Raw genomic sequence first — 11,280 nt, forward strand, 5'->3', positions numbered from 1 at the left:
CTGTAGACTTTAAGAACGACAAAGAAGTCCTGGGTCGGATAGGCCTCGTTGTAGGCAACCCCTTCGACCTCCAGAAGAATCGGCTGCTGCCCTCTCATCAGCCTTCAATGCTGACCCTGACAGGAGCCATGGTTCATCCTTCATACCGTAAACTGGATAAACCTCATTACACGTTTCATCGTCATGCATGGTAGCGGAATGTACTAGCTATAGACCATATCCACTACGCTGCAATAGATGGCTACCTTTGTTTCAATATCTACAAGGGTTGGATGAAGAGCAACAGCCAAGTGTGCGGTTCAAGCAAAGAAGTATCGGGCAAGAGGAAGCGGGACAAGGACAAAGTCGAGGACGTGGACGAGGACTCCGAGTAAGGTGGCAGTGTAGTTTCTCATGGTGGTTCTAAACTTCTAATGCAGTGTCTACCGGATTACTTGCATAGTTTAATTTCAGGTGTGCTTAGTTCAATTTGAGGGGTGTGTTGCGCTGAGCCCCCAGCAGAACTATGTTATGTTTCTTCTCGTTACTTTAACTCTTCAGTATGTACATACTACTAGTATTTCTTTAATAGAATTTAGCACCCCAATTAAGCACGTACTAGCTTTTTTAATAGTACTATATGCATAATTTGGCGACGAGCGCTCTTTATATGTACCACCTTTTTTTAATTTCAATTTTTGCTCCATGCCGCAATGATTCGATAGTACTACTATACAAAAGTATACATTTTTTAAAAGGCTAGAGTGTTGTTCATCACATATATAGCTAGTTAAATTCTCAACCTAGAACGACGTGCATGCGATGTTGTAAACCGATACAGAGGAAGTATAGTAAAATTGAGGTGATTTTACCGAGCGATCGGCGGGGGAGCATGGGCTGTCATGCGGTCCCACGTGTCATGATGTACCAAGGCGATGCACATGTCCCTCTTGAGGCAGAAGCAATACTACGTGGTTTGAGATGATGGCGAACCGAAGTGTGAAATAATGGTTGCTTCATCCATCTGGGAAGGTGCGGCATTGTGATTTGACGTCTCATTGCTCTTTTCTACTACTGGGCCGGTTCGAGTGGGGTGCGTCCCCCCTACTCACTATTATTTGGTGCTTGACACGTCGACCCGGTTGCTATATGCCCCACATGTCGGCGATAGGAAGTACAGAATTCATGAAAGGGAGCGTCGACGGAGGAGTATACTACAGAATTCATGAAAGGGAGCGACTTAGTTTTGGAAAAATCTGTTTTTACGGAGTACGTACTCACTAGGGTTATAGGGCTCATCTAAAAAACATTCATTTTTCCGTTTGATAAGTCTCAATTCTACTATACTAGTAGTAGTACCATTACATGTTGGATTTCGAGGTGCGTTAGATCACCCGACGCAAGCAGTGTCAAGAGGAAACTAACCAATGCATGTACAAGTTCATGGAAATTTAGTGGTCATTCATGCATTCGTTCTAATTAATGCCTCGGTAAACATAACTTCTTGAGAAAAATGAGAGTACTAATTACTTGTGCAAACTATGAAATTAATTCGACCACTCACCGTCTACCTTGGTTGGAGAGATTTTGAAATTGAGCCATAAACTGGAAAGGAGAGAGTAGTAACTTTTGTCTCGATTACTATTTGTGGCCTTGTATAGATGCAAAATGTATTTTTTTATAGTGGCCTTGTATAAGTAAATGGAGGGAGTACTAACCAAGGTACGTAGTAGGGACAAGGGGTAAACGGAGGGAGTAGTAAAATTTTCTCCTCATGCTGCGAGCCACCGCATGCATGGGCGAGGGAGCGGGCGTAAGGCGTACAGTAGTACTACTACTACTACTACTCGTAAGCAAGCTTTACCTCATCCTACGAGCCACCGCGCCTGTGGGCGGGGGAGACGGCGTACTAAAAAAGCTTCTCCTCGTTCTGCGAGTTGACGGGACAGATCAAAAGTACTCTAGTGTATAGAGCCTTGCCTCTCAGGTAGGCCCCACATGGTTTGCCTCTACTTTTAATTTAACGTAACGCGTCAAGTCTCAATTTGTTTGTTCATCCGTGGTAGACGATCCTCCCTCCACCAAGTGGACAACCAGTACACGTGTCAAATTACCACATGGGCTGCCTTTTTCGTACAGAAATGAGCTCCACCGTGTACCTGCGCGGGTGTGGTTGGGAAAGAGACGGGAGTACGTGCGCCGTGCGTGCACCTCTTCTCTTCGTGCACGTCCCCCACCTACGTGGGTGTGTGTGTGAGAGAGATACAAACCTAGACAGAATGCGCCGTCCATCCCCATGCCTCCGCCCAGTCCGACCACCAGTCACCACCACGCCCCACTCCTCCTCACCTTATCTCTCATCTTTGTCCCTCCATTTTTATATACAAGGGGCCACTATCAAAATTACAATTTGCAGATATACAAGGCCACTAACACTAATTGATGCAATATTAATGGTGTTTGCCTCGTGGTACTAGCAAAGGATGACATTAATTATCCCTTGCATGCATGCGGGAGTTTGTAAAAAAATGCATCTTGATGTTTCGTGCAATGCACGGGCATCTTGCTTGTCCATGAAAACAACACATGGCAAAATTCCACGGCGAACAAGGGATTTGAATCTATTGGGAGGGGCTGTTTGGATCTTGCCGGGGGTAGCCAGAATATTGGCGACCCTTTTGTCCACCGGTGCCTTTGCCACCGATGAATGAGGAATGGCTCGGGTGCTCATGCTGTCATGCATCCTCCAGCGTGCACGTTGGAGACGAGCTTGCACGAGCTGTGTTTTTTTTGTCCCACAACGCCGCCTGAGCCGTCTGCAGACCGACCGGCGACGCACAAATTACGCCATCCAACCGTAGCCGCACACATTATGACAGCAACTCAACCAACCGGACGAAATTCACGCAAACACGTAGACAAACTGATATTTCATATAAACAACGACGGAAATCATATAAAATACAGGATTTTCATACAAACATGACGGATTTCATTACATTCAAATGAACTATGCGGTGCTAGTTCTGGACAGCATAGGTATATAATACCTGGCCTAAATGGTCGCCCGCCGATCGATTTGTGTTCCTCATGTTCGGCAGCACGATCACCGGACTGCCGGGAGCCCCGGAGGTATATGATTCAGTGCAAAGGACGGCTCCCTTCCCCACTGCCCAACTGATATCATTGGCTGGTGCCGAAGATGATGGTGGCCGGCACCGGTTCGAGTTCATCACCGGCCACTACTTCACCATGGCCGGGACCGGCTCGAGTTCATCCTAACATTCCCCTCTTCCATGGAGCCCATGTGTAACACCCAAAATTTTTTAACCTTGTTTTATTAATTAAAATTTTGCCAGGAAACTTAAACTTTTATTTTCTGGATTTCCTTCTGATTACTGAACCATTCTTTTCTTTATTATTATGGAGTTTTTACCCCAATTGAAAACTTCTTAGTCATTATTGGACTTATTTCCCCTCTCAAATAAAACAATTATTTTATCACTGGGATTATCTATATAATTATTTTCCCTTGAGTTTTATTTCTCTAAATTGGTTTTTCATAAGTTTTAGGGTTCCATTTGCACTGTAACTCTTTGATAAATTTATTTAAAAATCCCACCAAAATTTGGAGATGTCGTGTGATGTTTCTAAATCACTTTTATGCAAAAAGATATTTCATTCATTGGATATTTTGAGTTCTACACCAAGTTTTCAAAACTAGTCCAGTGGGCAATTTTGCACTACAACCTATTTAAATATTTCTTTAAAACTTCTACCAAAATTAGGGGAGGTCAGTAGGAGCATATTATTCCACTCTATGCAAAAACCCATTGATATTCTTTGAAAAATTTGAGTAAATCAACCGCATTTTCATTCTGGTCTAACTTGATGATTTGTACTACAACCATCTTTTAACTTGCTCCTTCACCCATGAGCTTTCTCCTGCTTGTAGTACACCTTACCAAACCCTTAAGTCCAGGAGATTGGACCCATTGGTAGATTTTTGGTCCATGGAATGGTGCCCTTAACTTTTTGTCTAGAATTGGTTTTCTTCAAATCTTGCACTAACAAGTTTCTAGTTTTGCCAAACTAACTCTACCACCCTCTTATTCATCCAAAGAGACTATGATCTGGATATTTTGGCCCCTCCAAGAGTTGCCTAGATGCCATTGGCATTCTGTCAAACACTTTGAGTGCATGGACAGTTTTGACATGATTTTTGTTTTGCTCTGTGACCCTGCACCTCTGGACAAACTAGCATGTCCACTAAGCACCTGGACGACCCTAACCTAGCCCTGCTAATTGCCAGCCTCACCCACGCTCCCTAACCCACGCTGGCATTTCGCCGATCGCCTGGCGTGCACGCTCTGGGCGCGGCCAGAGCGCGCGTTTTGCACGTGCATGCGCACGAGTCGCCGCGTCCCACTGCCGCTTCCCCCCGCCCGTTCTGGCCCCTCCCCTCTCCCAGTCGACGCACCCGGCTCCTCCCTCGCCATAGGGACACCTGGCCCCCTCCTGGCGCCCTACAACGCCGCCACCGCAAGCCGCCATCGCCGCCCAACAGCCTCTGCACTAGTCGGCGCCGCCCGAGCCACACCAACGCAACGGCTCGCCCGTGGAGCAGTTCGAGCTCATCCACAGCTTGTCTGCAAGCGCCCGTCACCGCCACGATGCCCTACAAGCTACAAAACGGCGGTCACCGGCATCCTTATCCAGCACCGCGGAACCGACCTCGATGTGCTATAAAAGGAGACCCCCGGGCTCGTCCAGCCACCCAGACGACAACAGGCCACCCCCATAGCACCCCTACAGCCAGCATCATCGGGGGCAAGCCGTCTTCCCCGACTCCGGCCGGTTCGGCCGCCGCCGCGCCCCAGCCTCCATGCGTCGCAACCAGGGCCTCCCCCGCCCATCCAGCGCCACCAATCTACTCCTCTCAACCTTGCAGAGCTGACCAGCCTCTCAAACGCGGTCAGAAACGACCATAGCCCGAGCCCCTAATTCCTCCCGACGCTACCTCCGCCGCGGAGCTCGCCGCCAGCGACTCCCTCCATCCCCGCCGACCCAACAACCACCGGGAGGACCGCCCCGGCCTGGCGCAGCCATCCATGCCCTAGGATCCCTGCGGGGAGCCGCCATTCGTCGGTGGCGATCGCCGGAACCCCGCTCCTGCTCAGGCAGAGGAGGGAGAAGACGCGTGCGACTAGTCAAACCTGACCAGTGGGCCCAAGGGACCCACTGTCAGTGACCAGCCCCACCGCCACGTGTTTTAATGGAGGCGTAAAGCGCAGAGTACGCCTTCCCCTCAAACCGTTTTTTTCTTTTCTGTTTCTTTTATTTAAATTGTTTTTAAACAGAAAAGTGACTAAACTTTGACTGGCTCTAACTTTTTAAATATAACTCCAAAGGAGTTGATTCTTTTTCCTACCTCTCTCAAATTTAATCTAGTTTATTTTAAGATTTATTTGAAAATTTTCCAAGCAACTTTTTTCTACTGTTTTTGAAGTATGTGTTATTTGTATATTTTTGAAAATAGGATTTGTTGGAGAGAGAAGAAAACTTTCAAAAGTTTTGGAATACACCCTGCCTCTCCACAACTTGAAGGCAAGCATTTTGAACCCTAGCATAATATTTTTGTGTGTTGGTTGACATGATTATAACATCATCTCAATATGGAGAACTCGTTATTTTATGTGGTGACGCGATCATTTGCATGAATGCATATTGGAGATTTCCTTGCTGTTGGAAACAGATATACTTGTGATGATATTCATCCTCGAATGCCTTGCATGCATGCCGGAAAGAAATCCGGGAAAGCCTCTGCCTTGGGTAGGCGTGAGCTTGTCTCCGATCTCCGTCGGGATGGTTATGTCCGGTATGGCATGGTGAGGTATAATGAGTGGTGATTTTGTTAGTCGGAATATATATTGGTTGCACTTATCATGCAGGGAATTTATAAACCTCCTGAGTCGATCGTAGATTGAGTCTTGTTCCAGTAACGCCCATACTTGTTTTCGTACTACCACTTGTCCCTGCCGCACGTAGGGTTTGGTTCAGTAAGTTGTCAACCCCTTTCTTGGCACACACCGTACAGAGAGGCCATGGTGGAAGATACCGGATGCATCCGGTAGGCAGGCCACCTGGTCCGGGGGCATGGGTGTTTCTGGTTGGGACCGAGAGGGGGGCACCCCTTAGAGCGCGCGTCCGAAATTTGATCCCATGCTACGCGAGGTTGTAGCCTCCCCACTTAGAGTTTTACTTGACATGTGTCGTGGGTGATTCCAGATACCCGTAAGTTAAGCTGGTGTGTGCAAGTCAGGTGCGTTTTCAATTAAAAGACCGTAGACGGAATTAGTCCCGATGGACTAAAGGAATCCGTTACTCGTGGGTAAAGAGTACACCCTCTGCAGAGATAACATCTATTCGAATAGCCGTGTCCATGGTTAAGGATTACAGTCTGGGTTGGGTTAAGTGTCGGTCTTAGTGTCGGTCTTCGGAGGAGAAACTACTAAAACAGAACATTGATTATGACCGGTGACATATGATGATTATGATTATTATTATTGTGGACTAACTATTGTCATTACTTGATTTATTGAGTATCCCTAGGACGGTTCTACCTCCTGGATATTCATTATGATTGTTTTCCTTATAAGCCCTTTTTGTGGTGTTGCTGCGACGCCCGACTGTGGCATGCTTGTTATTTATTTACTTTATAAACCCTTTATGTGGTGTCGCACAGACACCCGACTGTGGCATGCTTGTTATTTATTTACTTTATAAGCCCTTTATGTGGCGTCGCACGGACGCCCGACTGTGCCATGCTTGTTACTTATTTACCTTATAAGCCCTTTATGTGGTGTCGCTTAGATGCCCGACTGAGGCATGCTTCATATCATGATCCTTTCGAGGCGTCGCATCAGACACGCGATCGGTGCATGTTATTTCTACTCCATTATTGCATATCATTACTCCATTATTGCATAAATAACCTGCTTGCACGCATCAGGGATTTTATTCTATGACTGATATTGTGATCATAGTATAATTCAGAGCATGATTATCATTTGTTATATTATACCCGTGTTCATAATGTTTGCGAGTACATTAAAAGTACTCACTGGCTTGTCCCTGGCTATTGTCTTGGCCAGATTTCTTGCATGGAGAGGAGCGTTGCGGTGACAGCCCCGGAACCTAAGCAAAGGTGATAGCAGCCTCGCAAAGATAGGAGTTAACCTGGTCAGCTGTTGCTATGGGAAATGGAGTCCCATAGATGCTGATGATCCACAAACCGCTTCCGCCATCAACCACTAGAAACCATTTGTTGTACTCACAGGCCAGAATGGTCTTGTACTTCATATTTTGTATTTTGCTTGGAATTTCTGTATCAAGTTGGTGCCTCATCAGCTAACAGTAATGCTGGGGCTGGTGAGCACAAGGGCCATTTTCTAGGAAATCAATACCTGGAAAACTGGTCGTGACACCATGCGGGGTCGACGAAGGTCCTCGCAACAAAAGGATCCAGCAAGACACCTGTTGTGTACGCCGGCGCCGCCTCCGCGGTGGCTGTCATGGGACCCAAGCGGCGGCGGCCTCCCATGTTCTACTTTTCCTTGATGATGGCGGCGAACGCGGAGGCGCTGGCCACCAACTCGTCGCTCTCCACGCACCCGGCTTCTGTCGCCGCTTGCATGGCGTGGCCGCCGGCATGGGAGTCTCGGCCAGAGAAGCGGGATATGCGGTACGAGGCGGCGGCGTGGACGACAGCAACATCGCCCATGCGCCGCTCCTCGTCGAGCTGGCCTGGAGCGGCGAGTTGATGAACCGCGCACCGGCTTGGGGCGGCAACTGGCTCCGTCGGGCGAGGGGAGGGAGGTGGATCAGCGAGCTGCATAGCTCGTATCCAGCGGGTTACCCAGCCGGCTTGGATGCGGAATAACTACTCTTCATAAGCCATTGTAAGAGTGGACAAAATGGTGGAGGAGATAGGGGAGCGGTGGAGGTGTGCGATTCTTGGCTGGTGTTTGGCCTCATTTAAATAGGAGATTAAATAGACGACGGACGGGAGGAGCTCGGCCGGTGTTGTGTTTAACACCGGCCCGGTCATGAACGGACGTGTGTCCAGAGTGGGTTTCTCGGCTTCCACACCGGCGGGTTTGATTGAGGCGTTTAAAGGCGGCACGGAGGCGTGTTCAGCCGGGCGTGCCGCGAGTGGCGCCCTCGACTCTGACCTAGGACACCGCGCCGTTCTTCCACTGACGTGTGGGCTCTTTGGGTGCATGGCCTGCATGTCAGTGACCCAACGCAGGCAGCGCACTACAGAGGAACCTTTGGTGGGCCAGGGCAGTCAGAAGCGGGCATTTCATACACCAATGATTGTTCATTGAGTGTGACGTCATCTTTTTCATGTAGACAAGCCTACTATGTTGATAGTGTTGGGTAACGTAGCAGAAATTCAAAATTTTCCTACGTGTCACCAAGATCTATCTATGGAGAAACCAGCTACGAGTAGAAGGAGAGTGCATCTACATACCCTTGTAGATCGCTAAGCGGAAGCGTTCAAGTGAACGGGGTTGATGGAGTCGTACTCGTCGTGATTCAGATCACCGATGATCAAGTGCCGAACGGACGGCACCTCCGCGTTCAACACACGTACAGCCCGGTGACGTCTCCCACGCCTTGATCCAGCAAGGAGAGAGGGAGAAGTTGAGGAAGACTCCATCCAACAGCAGCACAACGGCGTGGTGGTGATGGAGGAGCGTGGCAATCCCGCAGGGCTTCGCCAAGCACCACGGGAGAGGAGAAGAACTTGGGAGAGAGGGAGGGGCTGCACCAAAGGCATAAGGTATGTTTGGGAGGCCCTCCTACCCCACTATATATAGGGATCCCAGGGGGGGTGCGCCAGCCCCTAGGAGATCCAATCTCCAAGGGGGCGGCGGCCAGGGGAGGAGTCCTCCCCCCCCCAAGGTACCTAGGAGGTGCCTTCCCCTGCTGGGACTCTTCCTTTAGGGTTTCCCCAGGCGCATGGGCCTCTTGGGGCTGGTGCCCTTGGCCCATGTAGGCCAAGGCGCACCCCCTACAGCCCATGTGGCCCCCCGGGGCAGGTGGCCTCACCCGGTGGGCCCCCGGGACCCTTCCGGTGGTCCCGGTACAATACCGATGACCCCGAAACTTGTCCCGATGGCCGAAACAGGACTTCCTATATATAAATCTTTACCTCCGGACCATTCCGGAACTCCTCGTGACGTCCGGGATCTCATCCGGGACTCCGAACAACATTCGGTAACCACATACAAGCTTCCTTTATAACCCTAGCGTCATCGAACCTTAAGTGTGTAGACCCTACGGGTTTGGGAGACATGCAGACATGACCGAGACGTTCTCCGGTCAATAACCAACAGCGGGATCTGGATACCCATGTTGGCTCCCACATGTTCCACGATGATCTCATCGGATGAACCACGATGTCAAGGACTCAATCGATCCCGTATTCAATTCCCTTTGTCTATCGGTATGTTACTTGCCCGAGATTCGATCGTCGGTATCCAATACCTTGTTCAATCTCGTTACCGGCAAGTCACTTTACTCGTTCCGTAACACATCATCCCGTGATCAACTCCTTGGTCACATTGCGCATATGATGATGTCCTACCGAGTGGGCCCAGAGATACCTCTCCGTTTAAACGGAGTGACAAATCCCAGTCTCGATCCGCATAAAACAATAGATACTTTCGGAGATACCTGTAGTGCACCTTTATAGTCACCCAGTTACGTTGTGACGTTTGATACACCCAAAGCACTCCTACGGTATCCAGGAGTTACACGATCTCATGGTCAAAGGAAGAGATACTTGACATTGGCAAAGCTCTAGCAAATGAACTACACGATCTTTTGTGCTAGTCTTAGGATTGGGTCTTGTCCATCACATCATTCTCCTAATGATGTGATCCCGTTATCAACGACATCCAATGTCCATAGCCAGGAAACCATGACTATCTATTGATCACAACGAGCTAGTCAACTAGAGGCTCACTAGGGACATATTGTGGTCTATGTATTCACAGGTGTATTACGATTTCCGGATAATACAGTTATAGCATGAATAAAAGACAATTATCATGAACAAGGAAATATAATAATAACTTATTTATTATTGCCTCTAGGGCATATTTCCAACAGATAGCCCGTTCAATACGTTGTGATTCATAAAGACCGCTGCAAACATCAATGTTCTGCTTATCACAGATAAGATTGATTAATACCCGTAACAATCCATGTCCTTAACAAAGGGTGCATGCACGTATAGGTTGAGCGTGTGTCTTGCGTCGTGTGCTGTTTGCATGTAGGCGTGCGAGTGTTGCGTGCGTCCAAGGGTACGTTTCAGTGTTGCATGCATTGGTACGTACGTGCGTGTGTTTGTGAGTGCATGTGTATGTGTCAGTGTTGCACGCCAGCATGCGTGCGTGTGTATGTTATGTGTACGTGTTAGTGTTGCACGCCTGCATGCGTGCGTGTCTTTCTTGCGTGCATGTGTACGTGCGGCGTGTGGCTACACGTCAGTCGACTGACTTTTTCATCTCTGGTCATTAGATTTTCCAGCCGTTGGATACGAAATCAAGGGCCTCCAATTTATCATCAAACTCCACCCCCCCTGAGCCGCCAGCCACCACCGGCCGAACCACCAGCCCCCTTCACCCGCGGCCGGCCCTCCCTCCCCGAAACCACTCCCCACCGCCGTTCTGCCGCCGCACCGGCCATCCCTCTAGCCCGCCCCCCGTGCCGAGCTTTTTCTCCGGCGATCCCCACCCCACCGCCCAATGAACGCCCCCAACCGCCGGTGACTGCCAACCAGAGGTCTCACAACTTCGAATACCCACCGACCACTAATTTATTACCATTTATGTCCTTCATATACGTGCTGACGGGTGGGCCCTATGGTAATGTGCGCTGCTGAATGTGGACCGTTTGACTGGTCAATTGATCGTGTTATCAACAAACAACGGAGCTGTATGGTGAGCTAGTGACCATATGATCACCCTAAAATGTACTCCTATTTTATTAACACAGTACAGACTCAAACTACCTTTTCTTTCTTTCATATACGGGTTGACAGGTGGGCCCCACGGTTACATGCCCCGATGGTGCAACACTAGTTGCGCCACGTGGAACGTTTGACTGGTCAATTGGTTGTGTCATCAAAAAATACGGAGTTGTATGGGTGAGCCAGTGATCGTATAATCATGACATGTATTTGTTTAACAAGGTACAGACGCAAGTGCTCATATATACGCGCAAGCA

The sequence above is a fragment of the Triticum dicoccoides genome, chromosome 6B (genome assembly GCF_002162155.2).
Source record: "Triticum dicoccoides isolate Atlit2015 ecotype Zavitan chromosome 6B, WEW_v2.0, whole genome shotgun sequence".
In the NCBI taxonomy this organism is placed as follows: Eukaryota; Viridiplantae; Streptophyta; class Magnoliopsida; order Poales; family Poaceae; genus Triticum; species Triticum dicoccoides.